At 34.4% G+C, this 10,675-nt stretch overlaps 1 pseudogene; it reads right to left on the bottom strand.

The window, feature by feature from the left end:
* Positions 1-1,762: 1,762 nt before the first annotated feature.
* Positions 1,763-10,590, bottom strand: LOC110728379 (annotated as a pseudogene).
* Between the last annotated feature and the right edge of the window lie 85 nt (positions 10,591-10,675).

Raw genomic sequence — 10,675 nt, 5'->3', positions numbered from 1 at the left:
TTTTTTTCCCCCCTCAAAATATCAGTAGCTTTTAGTTTATGGCTTAAGAAAGGAATGAAGTTGCTATCAAACTCATTATGATATCATCAGTATAAATTATTTAAGTTCCTTTTCTTGTCCCTTCACAAATCACAATCCTTAGTTCCTTAGTACCTGAGTAATTTTTTTGTTGCCGGCCGAACATAGAAATTCATTAACAATGGGCATTTGCCAATGGTTTTTCATATTAATGCCTTGGAAAACATAGTCATGTGCCCTTTTTTAATTTATTTTTTTGTTTTATTATCTTAAAATTAGTCTAAATAATTTAAAATATACTCCAAATGATGATGCAATTAGCCAATAAAAGGAATCATATTGCATCACATTGAATCCTGCATCCCACTCAAAAGTACAATTATAACCCAAGTATAAAAGAAATACCATTAAAACAGGAAATAAAAGCAAATAGTAGTATATAATCTCCAACACCCTTGCTAATATGGTCCACTTTTCCACTCTTTCCCATCAACTTGGCACGGATTTGCTTACTATACTCTACTTATTTGGAGGATGATGGAGCCAGTTCATTTGCCACACTTGTGTCACGATTATCGAATTCGATAATTAGTGGTCGTTTGGTTGAACACAAGAAATGAAATTAAAGTTCTGTTTATACTATTAGCTTCTCTTGGCGAAGAGTATGACAAATATACTATGGAGTATATGATTAGGTGAAACATTTATGTTTAAGGGGGACTGCATAAATCATCTTGAAGACTTACCGTGTTTTTTTCAATCAAATTAAGCCACTTTTCGTGTAGAGTGTCCCGTCAATCAAATTTACGATCTCAGTTTGGATACACTACTATTCTCCCTCTATTATCAACATACTCCGTAATTTCTATGAAACTTTTTAGTCTTCCACTTTGACCTTTTGTTTCAATGTTTAAAACAATAAGGAATGGAAGAAGAATTAATAAATAATTGTTTTTAGTTTTATTTTTAAATTCCATGTCCCGTCTCTTTATATACCTGAGTAGTTCTTTGAAGTGGCCACAAAAATAAATAACAAATTGATGCCTTAAAAAAAACAAGGTTATGCACCCTTTTTAGCTAATTTAGTAGTATACCACTGTCGTCAATACAGATTTAAGTACGTAGATGATAACGTAGTTTACTGGTAAAAGGAATCATATGACATCACACTCAAATCATAATCATAGTTTAATGAAATTAAGGAAAGTTTATAAATCATTAAAAACAAAACTATGTACTTAATACAAATTAACATTCTCTAATAGCATTCTTTAATCCACTTTTGCTCCCTTTTCCCATCAACTTGGCACAAAGTTGCTGACTTCACACTAATTTTAAATAGTTAGGAGAAGCAAGAGGGAGCCAGTTCATGTATACTGGCATAAACATAATCATTACTTGTTGACACTAATTAGATTTGGGGTTTTTTTAAGGTTAGTGATGAATAAGTTGGCTAATCATACTTAATTAAGTCTAATCCGTCTTAATAATATCTAGTTAAAGCATCACCAATAAGATTCACCTCAACTAAGTGTACCTGATAAACTAACCATTACAAATATCGATATTGTAATATAAAATAGACCCGATAAAAGTAACCATTATTCGATTATACTAGTTAAATACCTAGACACTGATGAACCTCAATAAAAGCTATAATGTATCATCAATAAAAGCTATATTATGTAATTGGTGCATATAATATGATGAACCTCTTTGGAAATTGAAGTGGTCAGCTAAAAAATTGAAGATGAAATGAAACCATCTATACATGTATCAATTTGTTTCCTCTGAAAATGGAGTTTACAGGCTTTACTCTCCAGAATCAGTAGCAAAACAACCAAGTTACAGGTGCGTATACAGAAAGATGGTAAAGTAGATAAAAAAAAACCGGAGTCAATTCTCGATCTTATTGGTCAGCTTAAAAATTCAGTGTAAGGCTGCCATAGCCAAGGAGACAATACCAGCAGACCTATGTTTTGATGTGTATTCATCAGAATCTGTTATCAGGACACTAATGTTAAAGTTGTATTGAATGTTGTATACCTGAAACTGTAAAAAAAATCAATTCCTGCTAGAAGTAGAACCGCCCCAGTGCATGAACTTCTTAACTTCGTCATATAAAACAAGAATGGCAGCAGCACCAGTACTCCTAAACATGTTTGAAACAGCACCTCGGTAAAATGAGGAGAGCCCTTCTGTCCTATATATTGTCTTCCAGCAATCAAAAGTTTTTCTGTACATTGGTTCCTTGAGGCCAGATTGCATCATCATACGCCTTCGAACAGTATCAAAAGGATAGGAAATGAATCCAGCAGAAGTGGTCACCACTTGAGCCGCCAACCACCGTTTCCATAATGCCAGCTCTACAGCATCCTTGGCAAGTACATCTTTCACAGTGTCAAATCCTCCAAAGTATAGACCACGATGAATAACCATTCCGTGAAAAGAAGCAGGGAGTCCCCTGTAAAGCCCACGGATCCCTTCTACCCTGTATATTGTAGACAGGAAGTGGTATATGCCTCGAAATTGACGAGCATCAGCCTTCCCAATGTCTGCAGCTAGTCGTGTGTGAGCAATATCAAGCGGATAAACAATCATCAATGTCGTGCAACCAGCTGCTGCCCCAGCAAAAAAGTTGGCAGCTGCACCAGTCATAATGGGTGGGCCCTCATTGTCATTTTTCAGTACATCTCGATAAAGATCCTGCAGCACGAAATTAAACAGATAAGAAACATATCCACGTAATTTCTTGTATGATGTATGAATGACATGATAGAGCTTCTCTAGTTTTCTTCTAGTCTCCATTGATCATGGGCAAGATAGCATACAGTGAACTTGTCCAAACCTTGCCTTCAGGGGGATTCCAAACTGATTGTTTTACAAGACACAGATAATAGAATACACAAGACACAGACAACTTGGTCACTCCTTACAACAGGTTCCTACTGCAGTAGTTTCCCTTATATCAATCCAAAAGTTTTAAAAAACTATCTTCCAACCAATGCACATACTAGAATCCAATATTTTATGGAAGCCTTCAATTACTAAACAGCAATGATTGTTCTAGCCTTAAAATTCCAGGTGAAGTACTTCAACAATTACTTTGTAACATTCTCATATAGAAAATTAGGCTCACCATAAGAGAATTAGTTGCAAGGGGCTGCTATCCAAGTGCATTCCAAAATGCAAATTAACTTGTGATTTGCTAGAGAAGCAGATCAGAAGCATAATTCACAGCTCACAAGTTTAGTTCACAGAGTAACTCCAATCAACAAATTTAGCATCAGCCGCTAAAAAATAATTGATCTGAAGTCTAAGTTGAACCATATGGTCCAGACTCCAGAGGAAAACTATTACAATGATCTCCCTCTATATATGCCGTCTTGCACCTTCCTGCACTACTTCGCCACTGTTCAATGCCTAGAAATTTGGGACAATAACCAAAAAAGAAAATAAAAAAAAAAAAAAAATAATCTGGGTAAAATAACAATTACGCAAATAACAACTAAATGATGTGATGCCAAATTTGGCAAATACAAGTTTACTTTTGTTGGTCTAGACATCTCCTTACAGAGTCCTAATTCGTACAGCTGCGTAATCATGCGTAAAGCTGAGAAGATAAATGAATTATGACAGCTCTTGACCATGCCTTAATTTTGCTAGGACTGAAAATTTCCACCTAGTCACTTAACCTCATATCCATCTCACCCAAAATTCTAACTCATTGATGGTAAAGCTATCACAACAGCAAGAGCAAAGTTCTCTTCCTACCCATCTCCCCTGCTGCAACTCATTCCACATCCATGTTGCTTGTCCTTGACCAGCATTAACTATGGCATGCAAGAAAAACGATACAGTGCATGTTGCTTGTCCAAAGATTGCATTAGCACACTTCAGTGCAACATTATCAATTATTTATATATATAAACCCTTCCTAACCAGAATAGTGGGTAAGAAACCTGCTGAAAGAAGGGATCAGGGAGCATAAAGTTCTAACAACCTAAACCCTAGCAAACCAAACTGAATTGGGACTTTAAAGTTCAAGTTCAGACCACAGGAAGCGCAACATCTGTTGTCTGAAGTCTGACAGCCTAATAATTACTCAAGACTATACATTTCATAAATATTAGATTTCCAAACTAACCTCCATAAAATCCCAGCAGGACTTACATTTTTTATACATATAATTTTTTTTTGTAAAAAAATATTAATCAACCCAGTGACTACAAGGAGCATCATGTTCATTAGTTAAAATTAGTTTGGACAGTCCTAATCACATATGCACTTTCCATCTCAAGGTGATATATTAAGTGGACTTTGTAGGGGTCAAGTACATAAAAATTTTGACCAAAGTTTGATTTATACAAAGATAATAAAGTAGCAAACCAAGACTCATAGTAGAATGGAAAGACTATCAATAAGGCTTAAATGCAATAAACGGGCTATAAAGCTGTTCACCTTTGACCAACATAATTTAGGCAAAATAAGTTTATGCTACTCAATTGAAAAGTCTTGTTTTAGAATTTGATATACATATCCAAGCCCATATGGACTTTTGGCTAAAGTTTTGGAAAAAAGGTCGGTCAAAACAGTTTGATTTACAGCTCCGAGCTAATAATATATATCTTCAGATACAACACAGCACTTTTTTTCCATTCATTAATCTGCAAAGGGGCCAGTCTGCTTGTCAGATGATCGTGTCAATTTCTTTGAACTCATGCTCCTTTTAACTAGCCATCAGACTCATAAGCTCATCCTATCAGCATCATTCTCTTGACAAACAGGTAGCCTAGGCTACTAAGCATGCGTGAGGAGAGCTAGTGCCAATAAGGAGAGCATAGACTAGGCTACTGAGCATGTGTGGGGAAAGCTAGTGTCAATAAGGAGAGCATAGACCTTCACAGACAAAATTGAGGAGCTGGCTCTAACAGTGAAACTATATGTCACACCCTTGTTATTGATGAAATCATTTATTTATGGGTACATAAGAGTCCAAAACAACAGAAGAACAGTTTAAGCATTTAAAAAAAAAAAAAAAAAACCAAAAAAAAGAACCAGACTTCTAACGTATCACAAATTAGTACAAGTGTAGCCTCTTTACATATATGTCATTAGCTGGAAAATGAGGATCAGGTGCCCCCCCAAAAAAAAAAAAAAAAAAAAAAAAGGTGAGATGGGCATTTATGAATGAGGACAGTGAGCAGGGTGGAGGTAGACAGCAAGAGGATTTTGTTGACTTTGATGGCATTGAGTAAAAGGAGAGAGGACGTAATAGATTATTATTTATAGTCAAGCATCTAAACACCCTTAAATCAAATAGGAAAAGATAAAAAAAAAAGACACAAAGAAAAACAACCAGATGACAGGATGCTCTCAAAAATGAAAAACAAAAACAGCACATAAAGTCAGATCCTACTAATCAAATTCAAACTCCATTAAACTAGTGGTAACATTCTATTTCTAAGCGTGGTTTAATCAAAAAATGTGGAGATTGCATACACTTACTGCAACTATCAGCATATACACAATACTCCACTTAAAGACTTAAAGTGTTAAAACCATACCAGTGCTTGCTAAATTGGTATAGTATTATAACATCATATACCTCCAACTCAATTATCTTCAATCCAATGAATCAACTCATAATCTTACCCTAACTGATCCAGAAATTCGCAACTCATTCAGGTTCAGATAATTTTGGGTTTTCGTTGGACAAATATATTCAAAAGCCATTTGTCTGTTTCTTATTGTTTTTGGGTCCATTTTAAATCAAGTCAATTGCCTGTCCAACTAAAACTACTCGAAAAAAGTGGCTCTTGTGTAGAAACAAACAAAAATAAAAAACCAATACAATAGTAAGATTTTCATGGAGTAAAAAAGATAAGTACTGAACAGAAAGGGAATATCTTGGTTTCACTCCAATTATCTAACCTGTACTATTGCTTTACTAAAATCCACTACAGGCTGGGGGGTATATCATGATAATTTCACCAGATGCAGAGGCTTTTAAAATATGTTTAATTTACAAAACATTTCTTTGTACCGTATCTCTTGTTCACCCACATAACCACACAGAAACACTTAGATTATAGAGCTTCAAGCCTTGGCTGATAAAAAGATAAAAACCCGTGACAGCGATATCCAGTAAAAATCAATGTTAAATCTGGAAGATAACGCCCCAGTAAGTCATAGGGTTTGCAAACTTCATAACACAACATTACAATCAAGCATTGTCGTGTGGTTCAATGGAACGACGTCAGGAAACTGAGAAGGTATAAAACTGAAACCATATGGAACAAAGAAGCATAGATATCCATTATGTACTTTGGTATCTTCTCCTTCTTTTCAGGGACAGGTATGATCAGCCAGGAAGCAGGTACTTAAGTCAAAATAAAACACCAATTAATCTCCATTTCTCAAATCACCGGTAAATCCAATTTCATTAGTCAACTACTGCCAAATGCCAATCCCAAGGCATTTTCAGTAAGTAAATACTTCGTCCGTTTATTTTGGTAGACACGTTTTGACTTTTAACATTATTCACAAACTTCACTTTGACTAGCTTTTAAGATTTATAGCAATGATAAAACATAGTCATGTGGGATCTTATTTGAATCGCCTCAATGTAAATTATATTAATACCAACTCTAAATAATTTTTACATGTTGATAATTACAGATAGTAATCGCCAAATGACACAATTTTTTAAAAAAATCAATCACATCATAATACATTTAAAGTCACTTATTGCCTTACTATGCACAATTAAATTTTTTTTTTTTTTGAAAAAAAACCCTAGAAGCAAGCTCGTCACTTTTTAAAAGCTAGGGAGTAGGAACTGATTTTAAACACACAAAGTCAAAGTATGTAAAACTTGCTCATTCTATTCATCAATCTCCCTTTTACGAGTGGACAACGCTAGGAAAGTTCACGTCTAAGTCAAATGTTGATAGAGAATTCAATATGAATTGATTTTTCTCTAATGGTTAGCTAAAATTCACTCAAATACACTCAAGACTGCTATTTCTGATACTCCATCAGCAAGCCAAAGTGTCAAACCCAAAGCAATCAGGTACAAACTTAATACTCTGTCCATACGACAAACCTTTTTTTTTTTTACTAAAATCAAATGTCTCAAAACGCCAAAATCTTATTGTTTCCCTATGAAGTAAAAGTCAGTAGTTTTGAAAACAATATTCCTATCTCGCTCTACTACAATGCTTTCCCATACCCTTTTTATCTCTATCCATTGACTTCCTACTATATCATCTACATTGTCCAATACTATTCTTAAAAACCAATCAATATCAGCCATAAAGCTTATTTTGTAATGGATGAATCAGTATTCTAGGGAAATAACAAGTTTGTACCTAAGTCTTGTGTTCCTTCTCATGACAGCACAGGACTACAGGAGGGAAATTATAAGCAAAATTAATTTAGAGTGGCTGGAAATTCTTCTCTAGAAAAAAAAAAAAAAAAAAAACCAATGCTGATTCACATACTAGATAAGAAAAACTTTTCTTACACAAGGATGGAAAAGATATATACATCAAAAGATGACAAGGAGTTCTCTAACTAACAGGAGATGAAATATAAATAAAATCACCCAAAGTCTCAAGGCATAAGAACAAAAATGATGCAAAGATAACAAATCCATCGCACAAGACAGTCAATGAGATGAATCCAAGCAATAGCACTTAATCAAACACATGAAGTGTATAATCTTATCATTATATCTCATACAACCTAGAAATCCTAGTGAAAACCTGGACTACACCCACAGCCCTCTTAAGTATAAGCCACAACAATTCAGCAAACTCTCAGAGTCTCAGCACACAAATTTGTGACTACCAATCTCTCTCAATCACAAAAGACAGCACTAATTTGAGTAAAGGGTTTTACTAAAGCCCTCAATCTGTGATTGTTATTAGTATTGAAAGTTTCTTCTCCAAATATGGCCTTCATCCTTTTCGGAATTTCTGCTAACTAGTTCGAAAGAGAGAACGGTTGTGTTTATCCAAGTGTCGGTTAAAATAGTTACATACAAGAAAAGCCACCACTGGTGTTCGAACCATTAAACTGTTAAATTAACGTAGTCTTTGAACTTGCAATTGTTGCAAATCTGTCACAAGACTCACAAAAGCTAACTTTCAGAATCTAATAACCATATTTTCTTCTGGAACAGTCCGAACAGATATCATTCAATTTTCTTTGTCAATTTGTCATAAAGCAGACTAAAACACTATATTTCCCCCAAAATAGTAGAAACTTCCCAGACAAGTAAACTGGATACAAATTTCATGACATATCACTATTTTTAACTACATAGTCTAATTAGCTGGTTCTAGCAATATACTCTCACACCTTCAGATAACTGATGTGAGTCCCATTAACTCCTATACTTTGTCCAACAATAACAACTTTCTTTGTCAAACAATATTCAATTAAAAGAAGGCATGACGTAAACATGGCTATGACCAAGCTGTTCAATCTCTTATGTCAAATATTTGATCACATATCCAAGGAGATCATTATGCTAGTTGCAACATATCCAAGGAAAACCCATATACCTAAGCACCGAGAGAAAACTAAAACGTACTTCTATCCTTAACAGGGGTAAATATGGCATCTTAACAATGGAATAGATGCTTCAAGAGAGGTTTAGTCAATTAAACAATGGAAATAATTGAGGAAATTTTCTAAAACAGAGCATCTCGTGTTTAATGAACCTCATAAGCAATAAACAATAACACAGTCCATAACTATGTAGCTTAAGCCTCCCTTTACTAAATTCCAGACAAGTTAAGACATTTCAATCAGCAAAACAGCAACTATATGTCCATATCATTCAATACACCAACATTATCAACTCCCAAAGAAAGAACATAACTATGATTTGACGACCAATCTCAAACTTAATCAAACCAAAAACAAGTCTTCAATATCTCCACTTGTATGCAGGTCAACAGAGGTCAAACAAAATCTCGACAAAATCTGGTGCTATAAACCGATATAAATCATGACCATCATTAAAATAAGAAGCTCAATCAGACTTCAGAAATAACAATAATTCAGTATCATCTACCTATATTGGCTATATATCCCAATAGTGTCCATTATACACCCGGGTGTACATCCATTCACCCAAGGCTAATTTATGCTCATTTGGGAAGGTTAAACCTCAAAAACAATGTTTCTCACCAAAATATGCAATTTAAATGAATCCATATCAAACCCACTATTCATTTTAGAACCAAAAACCAGTAAACACTCATCATCCATCAATCTTTACCTCATCCACAAAAATCCCAAAATTCTAAAAACCAAATAAAATACTTCAAAAGCCTAAACCTCAAACATAATGTTTATATACACTTATAATGAATTTAAATCAAATCCATTATTCAATTTGGAACTAAGATTCAGTAAACCCTCATCATTCATCAATCTCTATCTTTAACAAAAATCACCAAGAACCACAATCCAAACAATATCTCCCCTCCCCACCACCCCTCTTCCACAAAAATCATCAAGAACAACAGTCATGTTACTAGTTCAAATTACACTATCAACGCTGCTATCATATAATTCGAAACCAAGGCAATACTACTACTATATTATATAACATAAACAAAACTTTAATTCAAAAGTTAAAAAAGAAAAGAAAATTATATATACCTTAAGAGAGAAATTAAGAGCAACAGAAGGGTAATACCGAAGAACACTACTACCATTACCCCTCCAAAGAGAGACAAAACCTTCTTCCTTGACCATACTAACAATGCAATCAAACATACCCTTAAATTTCCTGTGTTTTCCAACACCAATTGCTATGTTACTCTCTTGTGTTTGCAACAAAAGCTTAGCTCGTTCAATGGGTGCAACAATGGTGTGAACCACACCCCCATAACTGCCCCCGCCATTAAATCTTTCTGAAAGCTCGTCGCATACTTCCAAGATTTGTAAGACGAAGACCCAGTTGATGGTTTTGACTTTGATGGGGTTTCTTCTCCTTCATCTTCTACCATCATTTCAGCATGATTTTTTTTCTCTACTAATTCTTGGTGAAATTTGCTGGGTTTTCTTCTGGTTTATGAAATGGGTGATTGTGATTGTTAATATGGTACATTGCCTTACTGATTAAGGTGCTGTGATTTGGGGTAATTGAAGAACTTTTGTTTGAATTTTTCTGGGTTTTGAGTTGATTAAATTGAGGGATTCTTTGAATGTTTGAGTTCGGATTTTTGCGGGAAGAGTCTATGATTTTCTATGAAAATGAGTTATTTTTGGGGTTTGTATTAAAAGGGGTTTGGTGAAATGATAGAATCGTCTACAAACAAAGAACAAGGGTAGGAACAATTTTTATTTGCAACACCAAAAATTCTTTCCTTTTCTTTGGGGTCAATCTCTTCTAACACACGTGGCAATGATGATTTTATCCAAATTCCAAAATCACTTAGAGGGTTTTGCAATTTCGTTTTCTTGTTTCGATGAGTAAATTGATTTGGTTTCTAATTAGGGGTGGAAATATTTGGCGTATGAGTATATGACTGATCGACTTATAAGTTTATGTTTAGTTCACCTTATTATATTTACTTATTTTAGATCAAATCAGAAAAAAAAAAAAAAAAGTTCAGATAAGATTATTCGGAAA

The sequence above is a fragment of the Chenopodium quinoa genome, unplaced genomic scaffold (genome assembly GCF_001683475.1).
Source record: "Chenopodium quinoa cultivar QQ74 unplaced genomic scaffold, ASM168347v1, whole genome shotgun sequence".
NCBI classification, from domain to species: Eukaryota; Viridiplantae; Streptophyta; class Magnoliopsida; order Caryophyllales; family Amaranthaceae; genus Chenopodium; species Chenopodium quinoa.
Note: the sequence above shows the minus strand (reverse complement) of the source record. Positions and strands in the feature narration are given on the sequence as shown.